General features: G+C 41.7%; 1 protein-coding gene across 3 annotated transcripts in view; it reads right to left on the bottom strand.

The window, feature by feature from the left end:
* Positions 1-15,660, bottom strand: part of CPVL (carboxypeptidase vitellogenic like) — a 128,225-nt gene extending 112,565 nt beyond the window's left edge. The window contains exon 1 of one of the 3 annotated variants that reach the window (XM_082692870.1): positions 15,244-15,660. The gene's annotated coding sequence lies outside the window, so the exon portion shown is untranslated. Of the gene's footprint in view, positions 1-15,112 lie in introns of all 3 variants that reach the window. The other 2 variants (XM_082692872.1, XM_082692871.1) reach the window with 2 other exon arrangements.
* Positions 15,661-16,891: the final 1,231 nt, after the last annotated feature.

Below are 16,891 nucleotides of genomic sequence, written 5' to 3'. Positions count from 1 at the left end.
AAGAAAATCAAAAGGAATAAAAAAATACATTTACAGTACTATACTGCATTTATCAAAAAAAAAAATCTGCATATAAGTGGTCCCATGAAGCTCAAATTATTTATCTTCAGCTCCTATTATGTGCTAGACTCCAGTGTAGGCAGAGAGAACCAAACACACAAAGTGTCTGCCTTCATGAAGTTTACCCTATAGTGGGAAAGAGCCTGATGAGAGCTATCAAGAAAATGAAAGCAGGGTAAAGGGGTTCAGAGTGATGGGTCGAGGAGTGATGTTATTTTACAATGGGATGGTTAGGGAGGGTCCCTCTGAGAAAGCGACATGGGAGCAGCTCTGAAGGATATGAGAGACTTCCATTTGAATCTAGGGAGAAGAGAGCTCCTAGTTGGAAAACTGATCTCAAAGGCCCGATCACAGGAGGCAAAGAGGATGGAAACTAGTGTGGCTGGAGTCCAGCAAGTAAGGGGGAATGTGGTACTGAGTCAGGCCAGGTCTCAGATCATTCTGGGTGTTGGAAGTCAACATGTGATTTGGAAGAATCCCTTCTCCCCAGCCCTGATGTTTCCATCCACGGTGAGGCTGGCCTCTGGCCACCCTGTTGCTCACTCCCAGGAGGCTGGGGCGAGAGGTGGAAAGGTTTATCTGTTAGATAAACGTAGGCATGCTAGGCTCTGTACGGGGAGCAATGCTCTCCTCTCTTCACCCGGTCTGGGCCCCACCCTGTACATGACTGGGGAAATCTGCCCAACGCTGGGCTTCAGTCGCAGGAGATTCATTTGCCCAGAACTAAGAGTTTCAGCCCAGCACAGCTTGTCTCAGGAATACAGATAGCATTTCACTCTCCACCCACCTTGCTCCTTGTCTTCTCAATTTCTACAAAAATCAGGGGGAAGGAAAGGAGTTTGCTATTCCGGAGGGCTCCCTATTTTATTCTATTCTCCCAGTAGAATAGAACTTGGGGTTTATACTGAGTGTAACAGGCTGGAGTTTTTTCCCACTGCACCTCACTGTCTCTATTATCCTGCGAACATTTCATCATACATGTAATTAGGAAAGGCATCCCTAACAGAATCAGCTTCACACACATATTCAGAATTTGAAGTTCCATACGGTCTTACTTGCCCACACCAGCCCTGGAAAGCTATAAGAGTTGATCACAAGAAATGATCTTTAAAAATCTAACTGTCTCAAGGGCACCTGGATGGCTCAATCAGTTAAGCATCTATTTCCAGCTCAGGTCATGATCCCAGGGTCCTGGGATGGAGGCCCGTGTCGGGCTCCCGGTCAGCGGGGAGCCTGCTTCTCCCTTCACCACTCCCCACTACTTGTGTTCTTTCTCTCTCAAATAAATAAAGGAAATATTAAAAAAAAAATCAGACCATCCCAAATACCTTTGCACAGATAATCAGAGGGTAACAAAGTCACGGACTACTTGGCAAGAACAAATAAATGTGGAACTGAAACCCCTCGTTAAGTATTTTAAAATCAAGTATGCATAGTATCCAAGAGGAGCCCACAGACTTATTGATCTGGTTCTTCTGCCATGGAATGGAAACATCGCCTACAATTACCTCTGTAGTTTCTGAAAGCAAAACAAAACAAAGCTAACAAAACAATTTTCATTCCCTTCCTTGCTGCATTCTCACTTCTGTCCATACTGTCTTGCCCCAATCATTAATGATCTTCAAATTCCCAAATTCAAAGGTCTTTGTCTTAATTGCCTTCTCTGACATGTTGACATTACCACTTTGGTAAATTTACCAATGCTTTGCCTTCTGTAATCTGTGCTTTCGTGGGTCTTCTAGAATATTTTCTTTCATGGCTACCTTTTCTCCTGCCTTCCCCTTAAAGGGTTTCCCAGGAGTCTAACCTTGGTCCATAGCTTATCTTTCTCCACACATTCTCCAAGGTGGTCCCATCACTCTAAGATGATCTTCCATGGGACACCACTCAAATAACCACTCTTCTGTGAAGCTGCAGGCTCATCTACCCAGCTGCCTGCTGAACACCTTCACCCCATGACCCATGAATATATTAAACTCAACTGGTCCACACGGAACCTAATACTTTTGCTAAAACACAGTGAATTGAACATATTTGTTTATTTCTGTTCCCTCACAAAACCATGCTAATAAATCCCATGGCCAAAGAAAACAGCAAATATGGCAGATCAAAATTTTGTTGTTACTGTTAGATGGAAAGTGAACAGGTAGTCTGCAGAGAATGAAAGCAGATTATCAATGAGAAACAAGCTCATTCATGTCACAAAATCACAGACAGGCCAATGGTAAGTCCAGGACACTGCGGGAGGCAAGGGACAGCATGGCACCAAAATCAGAGGGACAGATGAGAGTCTGTAACACAGGGTAGAGCCTCAGACCCCTCCTGACCCTAGCAGAGGAACAGACTCCTTCTGCAGAAAACTTATTCTTTGAAAAATTAAGTCATTGAAACTCTAGACTTGAGAATATGAAATATAGGAAAAGTTGGGGAAGAAAGTGTACATAGTGATTGCCTCTGGTCCCTCCAACACTCAGCTCTAAGAAAGCTGAGAGCCCTCTCTGCCTCTATCTCTCACCCATGCAGGAAAATGAAGGAGTTTTCTCTAGAATACCCAAATCCACTGAAAAAAGAGTGCCATACAGACTTACTTGTCCTTGTGAATATTACTTGTGAAGTACCTTGGAACCCACCAATCAACACTAGGGAACCAGTGAACTGCTGGCAAATCCCTTCAAGACAATGGAGCTTCCAACCAGCAACTTGGTTTCTCACACTGAATATAAAACTAGAGTCAAAGAAGTGCTGGACATTGGAAGAAAGCCTTTAATTTGGAAGAAAAAGCAAAAGAAATTACTTGAAAAAAAAATCAGAAGAAACAAAAATATAAGGTGTGGAATAATTCTTCCAAAAACTATATATATATATACATATATACCAGATATATCTTTAGGGAGGTAAGAGAAGATATTACATTAATTTAATCACAGAATACTTCATTCTTTTTTTTTTTTTAATTTTTAAAGATTTTATTTGTTTATTTGACAGAGAGAGTGATCACAAGTGGGCAGAGAGGCAGACAGAGAGAGGGGGGAAGCAGGCTCCCTGCCGAGCAGAGAGCCCGAGATGCAGGGCTTGATCCCAGGACCCTGAGCTCATGACCTGGGCCGAAGGCAGAGGCTTAACCCCTGAACCACCCAGGTGCCCCCAGAATACTTCTTTCTTAAAAGAGAATGAAGGACAAGACCTTGTTCCTGAAAACTAAAAATAAGGTGGGAGCAATCTCAAGATTTTGATAAAAGAGTGGGACAACAAAGACACATAAATCCCCTAGAAAATATAACTAAAAGAAAAAAGGGCTTAAAAAAAGAAAACAGATAAGATAATTAAGAGATTGGTTCTAGAAGAACAACATCCAACTAATGGGGGTTCTAGAAAGAGAAGAGAGGTACAATGCAAGGGAGGAAATTATCAAAGCAATAATACAAAAAAATTTAGCAGAGGTACAGACATAACTCCCAGATTTAAAGGAACCACCAAGTTCCCGGATCAAGGAATGACATGACGCAGAAGAGTTTCCAGAAATAAAGAGACTGTCATTAATTTTCCAGAGAGAGAAAGAGAGATACCACAAAAGAGTATCAAGAACCAAGATGAGGGGCGCCTGGGTGGCTCAGTGGGTTAAAGCCTCTGCTTTCGGCTCAGGTCATGATCCCAGGGTCCTGGGATCGAGCCCCGCATTGGGCTCCCTGCTCCACAGAGGAGCCTGCTTCCCTTCCTCTCTCTCTGCCTGCCCTCTGCTACTTGTGATCTTTGTCTGTCAAATAAATTAAAAAAAAAAAAATTTAAAAAAAAAAAGAACCAAGATGACATTTAACTTTTCAATAGCAGCTAAGAGATACTGGGAAAACACGCCTTCAAAATACTAAGAGGAAAATAATTTTCAAATTAGAATTATATGCTCAGCCGAACTTTCAAACAAGTGTGAGGATAAATTAAGGGAACCTTGTAAGGTTTCTAACAAACTAATTTTTAAACTACACGACTCAGAAAGCTACTGGTAGATATTTTCCACCAAAACAATGAAGAAAACCAAGAAAGGGAAAGATAGAAATTTCATGACGAGGGGAACTAATGCAGAAGAGAAATCCAAGATGACAGCTGTGCCTGGAGAACCACCAGTGAGGGTCAGAGCAGTGAGACAGAGCAAAGATCCTCAAGAAAATAAAAAATACGCCTACCACACAGGTTTTTGTAAAAAATCCTATCTGTAAGGATACTACGGTTCTGTCCACAGCTTTGGAAGAAGTCCTGATAATGTCACAGAAAACTAGGCAATCCAAAAAGAGGAAGTTATTCTCTTGATGGAGAATATAAAACTGTACAGGAAGGCAATGCAGAGTATACTGCTTGGCTCAGCAGTGAGTCATACTTGCATAATAAAGTAAGCATCAGACACTGATTTAGCAACAACCAGATACTCCAGATACTCCATAGCCATTTGAACAGGGGGGGCAGGCAAGTTGGGACATCAGGTAAGAGTGCTAAATTCCCACGTTGATTAATAGGAAGTCCATAGAAAATATCTCAAATTGAGAAAAACACACAACTCTTAAACCAGAAAGTCAAGAAACAGACTATGCAGATTACTTAGAAATTTGGAGTTAGATAACAGAAGAAACCGATAAGAGCCAGAGAAAACCTTACAGATGAGGGAAGGGTGGGGAGTGATGGTGAAGAGGACTAAAATATTTTATGGTGAGAAGTGTAATAGGATTTGGATTTTTCACCTACATATGTGAATTATGTTGACAAAAATCAAAAGTAATCAAGAAGAACCCAAACACCCAATTTAGTATCTTCTTCCGTAAACATGTTCCTACTTCTCTATTTTCTGTCTTTGTTAGAAATATTCTCAAATATTCTCAATTCTCAAATTGCCTATATTTTAACCATATCTCTCAGGTAAACTGAGAGTCTGAACAAAGGATGGGAATTTGGGGCACCTGGGTGGCTCAGTGGGTTAAAGCCTCTGCCTTTGGTTCGGGTCATGATCTCAGGATTGAGCCCCACATCGGGTTCTCTGCTTGGCGGGGAGCCTGCTTCCTCCTCTCTCTCTGCCTGCCTCTCTGCCTACTTGTGGTCTCTGTCTGTCAAATAAATAAACAAATAAAAACCTTTAAAAAAAAAATAAAAGGGGGTGGGAATTTTAAAAAAGAAAACCACAGGCTGAAAATGACATCACTTAGGCCAATCCCCAAACTAGGGCTTAATGCATAGAAAAACTGCAGATTCAACCTATCCCAGAAATATAGTCTTCATTAGTCAGTCAGGAATTTTCTGATGGGTACCAATGAGTCTGCCACAGGGGTCCTCTCCACCCTCCCCCTGGGAAGATGAGGTCATCTGCATGAAAGACCCTTTGCTTTTCCCCCTAAGAGAAAAATCAACAATCATTTTCTTTTACTAATAACTTTCTCGCTCCACCCTCCTATAAAAATCTTCCTTTTTTTTTTTTTTTTTATGGAGCCTCAGAGATTCCCCTCTACTTGCTAGATGGAACGTTGATCCAATTCAGAAATCATTTGATAATCAGTTAGATCTTTAAAAATTAAAAAAAAAAATTAAAATGGGAAAGAAAAGGAAAGGAAAGGAGAAATAGTCTCAAAACACTGAAGCTAGAAACCCTGGATTCTTTCTTGATTTATCTCTCTCCTTGCAGCCGTCCCGCAGCCAATCAATCACCAACTGAATCTCTTAGTTGTCTTTCAAATTTGCCCTCTCCTCCTTAGCACTACTCCCAAGTCCTACTCCAGGTCCTTATCACAACTGGCTTGGGCCACTGCAAATCTCTAAGCCATTCATGACCCTGACCTTAACTCCTAGTTATATGAATTTCCCCACACTCTTCATTTGCTGTTGCCTTTCCTATTTTCTGGGGCCAGGGTTTTAGACCTTTACAAACTCTGTTGCATGGCAACAGATAACCAAGACACAGGCAAGATATCAGCATAAAGTAGGAAGTGGATAAAAGGTAAGATGGAGCAGGAGAAGTCAATAGATGGCAGACTGCAGAGAGCCTGGAAGCCGTTCAGAACCTTTATCCTCTAGTGAAGAAATTACTGAGGGCTCTGTATCTTGTAAAGAATATTATGGCCATAGTGTGAGGATGGATTTAAATGAGAAGAGAGAAGGCACAGACACCAGTTAATGGAGTTTATACTAACACAGAACTAAGACGAGGAAGCCTAAATCAGGTAAAAGCAATAGTAAAAGTGTGGACGGGGCAGACTTCAAAAATAATTTGAAGGTAACATTAGCAGGACCTTGTGAATGATGGAGATATTATATGCTGAAATAGAACAGAACCTAGGATGATTCCCAGATCTGACTTACGTGGCTGCGGCAGATAGTAGTATCAGTAACTAAGAACTCCCACTGATGTAGGAAAAGATGTTAGTGTTTGAAGCTGACAGTCGAGGAAGAATTCTTGAGACATCTTTGTGCAAAAGGTGATTTTATTAAAGCACAGGTACAGGACATGTGGGCAGAAAGAGCTGCCCCGGGGTCATGAGGTGTGACCCATTGTATACTTTCAAGTTAGGAGAGAGGGATAATAAAAATCTCTAATGAATTTTGGAAGCAAGGTTTCCAGGACCTTGGAGGGAATAGCTATTGTTCAGGAAAGGTCATTTATTATTGTCTAATAAAGCCTGAGTCATGAGACCCTTCACATGTGTATTGGTGGGTAATATGCTTGGGGGATGATTGCCAACATGTACCTTGGGACGGGGTTGGGGGGGCGATGGGATGGTAAAGATAAAGTAAGTTCCCAAAGGATTTTTTGTATGTTAAAGTAGACTTTCAAGACGCTGGGGGACTCAGATTGCCTTTTGCCCTTAGCAAAGTATTAAATCTGAGGCAGCTGAGTCCCTAGAGGAATGTCACTTTGCCTGTTTCAAGGACGTGTCAATAGACTATAGATGACAAGCAAATTTAATAATTTTTCTTCTGCCTTTGTTTCCCACATCACTACTACTCAATTTCACCATGCCTTCAACTAGCATGAGTGCATTAATGGGTGTGCATGTGTGTATGTATGGGCACGTGCATGCACTCGAGCATATGAAGGGAGGAGTAAAGAAATCTGAGCAAATGAAAATCAGTCCTTCTGGTAATCACCTAGTAATGTTCCCAACAGAACAGTGACAACATTTCTACATGCCCAAGGCCACACTGCAGCTGCCAAATGACTGACAATCCTTTGTTCTGGGCAGTTCCTGCTTTCTTAGCGATGTATCCCCAGTCCTACTTTGTTGCTCCCACCTCCTGAACCAAGACTGCTGTAATAGTTGCTGAACTGCCTTGAACACCACATCCCTCCACCCCCACTTCCCTGATGCCTCCTTTGCCTCACTCAGCATAAGGCCAAACCTTTTAGAGGTCTTGTCCTATGTCCCCAGTCCCTTGGGTATATGTCCTCCTTTGCTGCAGGTAAGCGAATAAAATTAATTTTGCATCATAAAACTGCAAAACCCCAACACCAAGGGGAAAACAGTATATTAAGCTCCTGGTGTTGGCTCACAGCCTGTATATTTCTTGGATACTTTTTTCTCTCTCTTTTTAAAAATTCTTTCTCATGATTCTTGGTTGTTTTTTTTTTTAACCTACTTATCATTTCAACCAGATATTTAACACAACACATTCCATAGTAACTTTCTCATACATATACTTTTTTTTCCCTTTTCTTTATATATATAGATATAAGTTTCAATGTAGTCCTTTTTCCCCTACTCAATACTACCTTTGTATATATACCAGTTTTAATTTCCCTTTATCTCTGGAGAGTTGAGTTCTCAAACAAAGATAACAAGATACACCCAGGAAGGACTGAAATACCCTTCCTCACCCACATGGAGAGACTATAACAACCTTTCCGCCACCTCGCCACCTCACTTTTTAATTTTATTTATTTTTTTCTTTTTTTGTTGGTGTTTTGTTTTTGTACTTTATAAATTTTACTCTTGGGGCTCATTTTGGCTGGGGTCTTTTTTTTTTTTTCCATTTTTGCTGGTGACTTCTGATTGCTCTGAAACTTCCCAGGGTGCACCTTGCCTGAATAGTAGTTACTATTTTTAGCTGTATGTTCCCTCAACCACAACTTAACAGAATGACAAGGAGGAGGAATTCCCAACAAAGAAAAGACCCAGAGACAATGGCCTCTCCAGCAGTTCTGATGGATATGGATATAAGCAAGATGTCAGAAATAGACTTCAGAGTAGCAGTTATGAAGACAATAGTCAGCCTGGGGAAAACTATTAATGGCAACAAAGATTTGTTAAGGGCAGAAGTGAAAGCAGATTTGGCAGAGCCTAAAAATGCTATCAATGAGACACAATCTAATCTAGATACTCTAACAGTTAGGGGAGATGATTCAGAAGAATGATTGTCGATCTTGAAGAAAAACTGATAGAAAAGAAGAAGCAGGGGGAGGCCTGGAACAAACAGCTTAAAATCCATGAAAACAGAATTAGAGAGAGAAATGATGCCATGAAACATTCCGATGTCAGAATTACTGGGATCCCTGAGGAGGTAGGGAGACAGAGAGAGAGGACTAGAAGATATGTTTGACCAAATCATAGCCAAGAACTTCCCCAATCTGGGGAATGAAACAAGCAATTGTGTCCTAAAGGCAGAGAGGACACCCCCCCAAGATCAATGAGGGCACATCAATGCCCAGACATGTAATAGTAAAACTCGCAAATCTTAGAACCAAGGAAACCATTTTAAGGGCAGTTTGGGGGAAGAGATTCCTTATGTACAGAGAAAGGACCATCAAAATAACGTCAGACTTGTCCACAGAGATGTGGCAAGACATAAAGGGCTGGCAAGACATATTCAGGGCACTAAATAAGAAGAATATGCAGCCAAGAATGCTTTATCAAGCAAGGCTGTCATTCAGAAGAGATGGAGAGGTGAGAAGCTTCCAGGACCAGCAGAGACATATTCTTTTAGAATATGTGACCAGTAGGCCGGCGCTGCAAGAAATATTAAGGGGGGCTTTCTATAAAAGAAGAAAGACCCCAAGAGTGATACAGAACAGAGATGTACAGAGATAATCCATAGAAACAAAGACTTCACAGGCAACATGATGACAATAAAATCTTATCTATCAATAATCACTCTCAACGTGAACAGCCTAAATGCTCCCATAAAATGGCACAGGGTTGCAGACTGGATAAAAAGACAGGACTCACCAAATGCTGTCTACAAGAGACTCATTTTGGACCTAAAGATACATCCAGACTGGAAATGAAGGGATGGAGAACAATCTTTCCTGCCAACGGACCTCAAAAGAAAGCTGGGGCAGGATTCTCATATCAGATAAATTAGATATTAAGCTAAAGACTGTACTCAGGTACAGAAGGACACTATATCATTCTTAAAGGGTCTATCCAACAAGAAGATCTAACAGTTGTAAATATCTATGCTCCCAACATGGGAGTAGTCAACTACAAAAACCAACCATTGATCAAAATAAAGAGACATATTGATAATAATACATTAATTTGTAGGAGACCTTAATACTCCACTCTCAGCAAAAAACAGATCAACTAAGCAGAAAATCAACAAAGAAATAAGAGCTTTGAATAACACACTGGACCAGATGGACCTCATAGATATATACAGAACATTCCACCCTAAAACAACAGAATACACATTCTTCTCAAGTGTGCATGGAAACTTTCTCCAGAATAGACCACATACTGGGTCACAGATCAGGTCTCAACTGATACCAAAAGACTGAGATTATTCCCTGCATATTCTCTGACCACAATGCTTTGAAACTGGAACTCAATCACAAGAAAAAGTTTGGAAGAAATGCAAATATTTGGAAGCTAAAGACCATCCCACTCAAGAATGTTTGGGTCAATCAGGAAATCAAAGAAGAACTTAGTTAATTCATGGAAACCAATGAGAATGAAGATGTAGCAATCCAAAACCTAAGGGATATGGCAAAGGCAGTCCTAAGGGGGAAATACATAGCCATCCAAGCCTCACTCAAAAAAATAAAATAAAATAAGAAAAGAAAATCCCAAATATACAAACTGTCTTTACACCTTAAAGATCTGGAGAATCAACAACGAATTAAGCCTAACCCATGCATGAGAAGGGAAATAATTAATATTAGAGCAGAGATCAATTAATTAGAAACACAGCAATATTAATTGCTGTATTAATTAATTAATTAAAAATCCAGAAATACAGCAGAACATATTAACAAAACTAGAAACTGGCTCTTTGAAAGAGTAAGATCAATAAACCACGTCCAAACTTATCCAAAAGAAAAGAGAAAGGACCCAATTAATCAAATTATGAATGCAAGGAAAGAGATGATGACTACCACCAAGGAAATAAATACAATTATCAGAAATTATTATCAACAGCTATATGACAATAAATTAAGCAACCTGGAAGAAATAGATGCATTCTTGGAAACCTATAAACTTCCAAGACTGAAACAGGAAGAAATTGACAACCTGAATAACAATATTGAAGCAATGATCAAGAACCTCCCAAAAAACAAGAGTCCAGGGCCTAATGAATTCCCTGGGGAATTCTACCAAACATTCATCGAAGAAATAATACCCATTCTCCTGAAGCTGTTTCAAAAAATAAGAAACAAAAGAAAAACTTCCAGACTCTTTCTATGAGGCCAGCATTACCTTGATCCCAAAACCAGGCAAAAAAAACATCAAAAAGGAGAATTTCAGACCAATATTCCTGATGAATACAGATGTCAAAATTCTCAACAAGATTCTAGCTAAGAGGATCCAACAGTACATTAAAAGGATTACACATCAGGACCAGGTGGGATTTATCCCTGGGATGCAAGGGTTGTTCAACATTTGCAAATCAATCAATGTGATAGAACACATAAATAAGAGAAGAGACAAGAACCACATGGTCCTCTCAACTGATGCAGAAAAAACATTTACAAAATACAGCATCCTTTTCTGATTAAACCGCTTCAGAGTATAGGGATAGAAGGAACATATCTCAACTTCATAAAATCCATCTATGAAAAACCCACAGCAGATATCATTCTCAATGGAGAAAAGCTGAGAGTCTTCCCACTGAGATCAGGAACACGACAAGGATTCCCACTCTCACCACTACTGTTCAACATAATACTAGAAGTCCTAGCAACAGCAATCAGACAGCAAAAAGAAATAAAATGTATTCAAATTGGAAAAGAAGAAGTCAAACTCACTCTGTTTGCAGGTGACATGCTCACCCAAGTCTCCATCCCCAAATTACTAGAACTCACACAGCAATTCAGTAATGTGGCAGGATAAAAAATCAATGCACAGAATCAGTTGCTTTCTTATACAATAACAATGAAACTGTGGAAAGAGAAATTAAAGAATTGATTCCATTTACAATAGCACCAAAAACCATAAGATACCTGGGAATAAACCCAACCAAAGAGGTGAAGGATCTTTACTTCAGGAACTACAAAACACTCATGAAAGAAATTGAAGAAGACACAAAAAGATGGAAAAACATTCCATGCCCATGGTTTGGAAGAATAAACATTGTTAAAATGTCTATACTGCCCAGAGCAATCTGAATTGGACAGCTATGTACAGAAGAATGAAACTGGACCATTCTCTTACACCATACACAAAGATAAACTCTGGATGAAAGAACACAATGTAAGACAGGAATCCATCAAAATCCTAGAGGAGAACATAGGCAGTAACCTCTTTCACATCGGCCACAGCAACTTCTTTCAAGACATGTCTCCAAAGGCAAGGGAAACCAAAAGTGAAAATGAACTTTTGGGACTTTATCAACATAAAAAGTTTCTGCTCAGCAAAGGAAACAGTCAGCAAAACAAAGAGGCAACCCACGGAATGACACCACCGACAAAGAGTTGATATCTAAGATCTATAAAGAACTTCTCAAACACAACACCCAAAAAACAGATAAACAAGTCAAAAGTTGGGCAGAAGACATGAGCAGACACTTCTCCAAAAAAGACATACAAATGACTAACAGACACATGAAAAAGCGTTCATCAACAAGAGCCATCAGGAAGATTCAAATCAAAACCACATTGAGATACCACCTTACACCAGTTAGAATGACAAAAATTGACAAGGCATGAAACAACACATGTTGGAGAAATTGTGGAGAAAGGGTGTTGTGTTTGAGATGCCTTTTAACAGACAAATGGATAAAGAAGATATGGTCCACATACACGACAGAATATTACTTAGCCATCAGAAAGGATGAATACCCAACTTCTGCATCAACATGGATGGGACTGGAGGAGATTATGCTGAGTGAAGTAAGTCAAACAGAGAAAGTCAATTATCATATGGTTTCACTTATTTGTGGAACATAAGTAATAGCACAAAGGACATTAGGAAAAGAAAGGGAAAAATGAAGCAGGGGAAATTGGAATGGGAGACGAACCATGAGAGACTATGGACTCCATGAAACAAACTGAGTGCTTTAGAAGGGAGAGGGGTGTGGGTATCAGTGAGCCTTCAGTAATGGATATTAAGGAGGGCACGTATTGGATGGAACACTGGGTATTATATGGTAACAATGAATCATGGAACACTATATCAAAATGCTGTACTGTAGAGTGACTAACATAAGACAATAAAAAAAAAAGAAAAAGAAAAAGAAACAGAATCCAGGCCAAAAAAAAAAAAAGGAAGTTTATACTTCATACTGGTTGCAGTCAGGAGGCACTGAAAGCATTTAAGGAGGGGAGTGTCTTGTGCTTTAGAAAGCTCATTCCAGCATCCGTGTTAGGCTAGAGTGGAGAGGATCTGACATCTGAGAGCTAAGTTGGGAGACTTTGCAAATGATCTGGGACAAAGTAAAGGTTGAGCTATGAACAGAACAGGTTGCAGAGAAAGAAAAAGGAGAATTGATCTCTCGGGAGCTGGGTTACCTACTCCCCCCAAAAACCATATAGTTACACCAAGATGTCTCTAGTGATCTTTCTGAAAGATAAGTAATGGGATATGGAGTCCCAAACGAGAAAGGAGAAAGGGCTAGCCCCGGATGCCTACATAAATATTTCGACCTGTAAATAACCCTAACAGTTTAAAATGAACCACTAATTAGAATCAGAATATGTAGAAAAGGTTAAGTAACTCCCAAGGATTTGGAAAGATAAGATGCTAAGAATTTTCTCTATCAGGCCAACTGATCAAAGGACCTAAAGTTATCCCCTCCCCTCCCCATCTAACTTCCCAGGTTCTGGTTTAAAGTAATAAAAGAAAAACATATGGTTTCATGTACAAGGCTATTCCTATAATATCTCCGAGGGAGAGAAATGTCAATACTGTAGTTTCAGTTCATTTATGCTTACTAGTTGGGTTTTATGATGAAAGTACCTGATCACTGTGCTGTGAACCGAGTCCATTGCTGCTTAAATCTTTGAACTTGCAACTATCAGAAAAAGTTTAAACTCCATTCCTATTTTTGGCCAAGGTACAGCTCTTAGCATTCTGACCAGCTTACCCTTTCCCAAATCTATGTAGATATTCATGAGTCATTCTTCAAAAGGTACCTTTCAAATTATGAGAAACTTACCTATTTCCATTCTTTTAAATGTTCTTAGTTCAGCCCACGAAAACCCCATAGTATTAAACCCCTGGGAATGCTAACCTGAAATAATCCCATTTCCTTTTAAAATGAACTATACTCCTTATTAATGGGTCATTACCAATTTACCTCGGGAATTTCAGTGCTAATAAACGGCTATCTGATGTTATCTGAGGCAGTAATTAAGCTCTTCTCATCTTACTTCAGTGCATACCAATAATGTAGTCAACACTGATTCTTTCCTCTGACACATCATATGCTTTCTAAAACAAAGTCATCAACAAAATACGGTCATGCCTTTTGCTTCTTGTTTTTATTTTCTCAAGTCCTGTGGACTTGCTTAACACTCTTCTAAGTTACTTAAATCACCTATCAGTCAAAACCCACTTATTTCTCAGGCTCTAAAATCAGTCTAGAAGAACCCCATTATAAATTGGTTTATACGCTAGCTTATAAACTAGCCATATATTTTATGAGACCACTTATGCCCTTCCAATAAACCCAACTCCCTCCCCCCACCAAAAAAAAGAATGAAACAGCTTCTTGCTAAGAACACTTGGATTACATTATAAAGAGTTACCACTGGACTTAGAGTGGCCTTGAGCACAAATCTAGAAATCCCAATCGTCCTAAGGATCTTGACAACTGTACAGACTCTCATACACCAACAAAGCCAGTGTGATCTACTTTTTCCAAAAATGTAAAAATTCCTATTTTGAACAACTTTCTTAAAAGATACAATTCAAGTTAGTAAAATTCATCCTAGTTGATTTTTTTTCTTCCTTCCATCTCTGTTTTTACTCATCTCACACCAGAAATAGTAAAAAGTTAGTTGTCCATTTAAGAGGAGGAGAAAAAAGAATTGTCTTTAAAATAGGGAGACTGAGGCTTAGCAAACATAAAAAATTTTGCTCAAAGTCACCAACTAGCAAAATGCATTGCTGGGATTTGAATCCATAAATACACCAAAGCCTATTTTTTCCCGTGAGACCAAGCTGTCCTAAAAGGTACTGGGTGCTTCCATTTGTCTCTAAGGGTCCACTGGCTCCTAGGAACTTCCCAGTAAGGGCTGAATCTGCTTGGCAGAGAGCTGCTTCCAGCTATCCTGTGCCCCCGTTTTCCCCTAGTCCTATATTCCAGGTCTCTCTTCTGTGCTTGCTTTTTCTCTATCAAGACAATTCTTCTTCTGTGGGGTGCTCAACTCGAAGGCATTTCCCGCTTCCCCTCTTCCACAGCACCCACAAAATCAAAACATCCCAAAGACGTGTTGAGGGAGGCAGGGGATGTGTCCCCACCTTGCATCAAGAGTAACGGGGTACCCCAAGGCTTCGCGCACCCCGGGGAAAACCCTGAACCGAGAGGTTTCCTGGCGTGCAATAAGCCCCCGTGCGACTGCCTCGGATTGTGCCAGGAGCCTTCGGCAACGTTCCCCCGGCCGGGCGCACCTGGAGCCTAGCGCCAAGCCTCCCTGACTCCCAACCTGGAAACTCCGAGCCGGCCAAGCTCTAGCTCCCGCCTTGCGCGCACCGCGGCTCCGCAGACACCCGCCCGGCGCTCCCGGCGTCCCGGGACAACCGCGAGGCAGGGCCCTGCGCGCCGCGTCGCACTCACCCGAGCCCGCAGGTCCGCGCAGCCGTGGCGCAGGCGGCGAGAAGTGCAGCAGCCCGGCCCCTCGCGACTACCCTGCCCAACGCCGGCTTCTGAGCGCGCCTCTCCGCGGCCCACGTGACCTAGACCTTTGGAGCCAGAGGTAGGTCCCCACCTCCCATGCCCGCGACCCGGCCGCGCGCAGGCAGCCTCCAACCTGGAAGAAGCAGGCACCCAGAGGGGAATACTGAAAAGTAAAGGGAGAAAGGTCGGCTGCGGGCGCAGCTCTGGTGGGTTTGTTCCTTTGCGTGTTTTGATTTTCCCTCCTTCTTTTTTAAAGCTGCTCTCAGAATTTCAACATTGTATTTAAAAATCTTCCCCCTGCGCAATCTTTCCCCTCCGCGGGTGCTTGCAATCCTGGTGTTGGCAACCCGGGTGTCTGCATCTGGAAACCCAGTGGTGTTTTTCCTGCCACTGTTTAGAAAGCCCTCTTGTATTCATCCCAAGTGCCCATTCCAGTCTACTGATCCTGAGAGCTCACCAAGGGCCAGCCCTGAGCCAGGTGCTTTCTCTGCAGGAGGGCCTGGGAACCTTATCTCAACCGGATAGGTTCTGCGCTAAGATTATCCCTATTCTGCAGGCGGGCAACTGAGACCTAGGTTAAGTGTCACATCTCTTGTAAGTGATAGGTATTTTGAACTTCCTTCAGGTACTGGGCACTGTACTCAGGTACTGGGCACTTCCCTCAGGTACACAGACACCGGCGATGGGGGGCGGGCACAGGGACTAAAAAGGTAAGGAGATTACAAGCGCAAAGTAAGACAAAATACAGGAATGTAGTCGTTCCCACATAGGAATGTCCCCAAATGTCCTGTGATTCGGAGACCGTTACTTAGAGCACCCCAGGCAGGCCACCTGGCTTGGAATTCTGACTGTGCTACTTGGCTACTAGTTCTGATCCATTATTTTTAAAGATGATCAAACAAGACCACCCTGCTCCTTTGTCGGGTGACTTGGCTGCTCTTCCCATCAAGAGGTAGAGTCTGTTTTCAGCGGTCCCATTAACTCAGAGCTGGCCTTGTGACTGGTTTTGACTGATAGAATGTGGGCAAACGCTGGTTGCATCCCAGAAATCAAAACGCCTTGCATCTTCTGTTTCGAGGCTGCTGCCTTGTGACCACCGTGCAAGAAGCCAGCATGGCTCCTGGAGAGTGAGAGGTCACACGCAGGAGACAGAACATTCCAGAGAGAGCAGCACCCCCTGAGAGACCAGTAAGGGAAGTCAGAGGATTCCAGCTCAACCTCTCCACTAGCCTAGTGGATGAGTGAGCCCTGGCAGAAATCAGCAGCAGAATGGCCCAGCCAGTCCACTGTGCTGGAGAAAAAACCAATTCATTGTTATTTTAAGACATTGACATTTTGGGTGGTTTGTTATGCAACTTAAGCTAACTATAGCACTAATTTTGTAAGCTGGAACAAATTAGTTAATGTCACCAAGTCTCAGTTTTCTGGAAAAGCAATCTGGGGAATCCTGGGCACTCAGAACAAGGTTTGGGGAGGAATAGATTTGCTGCAGAGGGCATCCAATGGCCTTAGTCCCATGGATGCCTCACTCTGTGTGGAAGACAGCCAGTGGAGGGCCAAAGGGGGCCCTCTAAATTTGGGGCCTTAG

This window comes from Mustela nivalis, assembly GCF_964662115.1.
Source record: "Mustela nivalis genome assembly, chromosome: 12".
NCBI classification, from domain to species: domain Eukaryota; kingdom Metazoa; phylum Chordata; class Mammalia; order Carnivora; family Mustelidae; genus Mustela; species Mustela nivalis.
The sequence above is the reverse complement of the archived record's forward strand: the minus strand, read 5'-3'. Positions and strand labels throughout refer to the sequence as shown.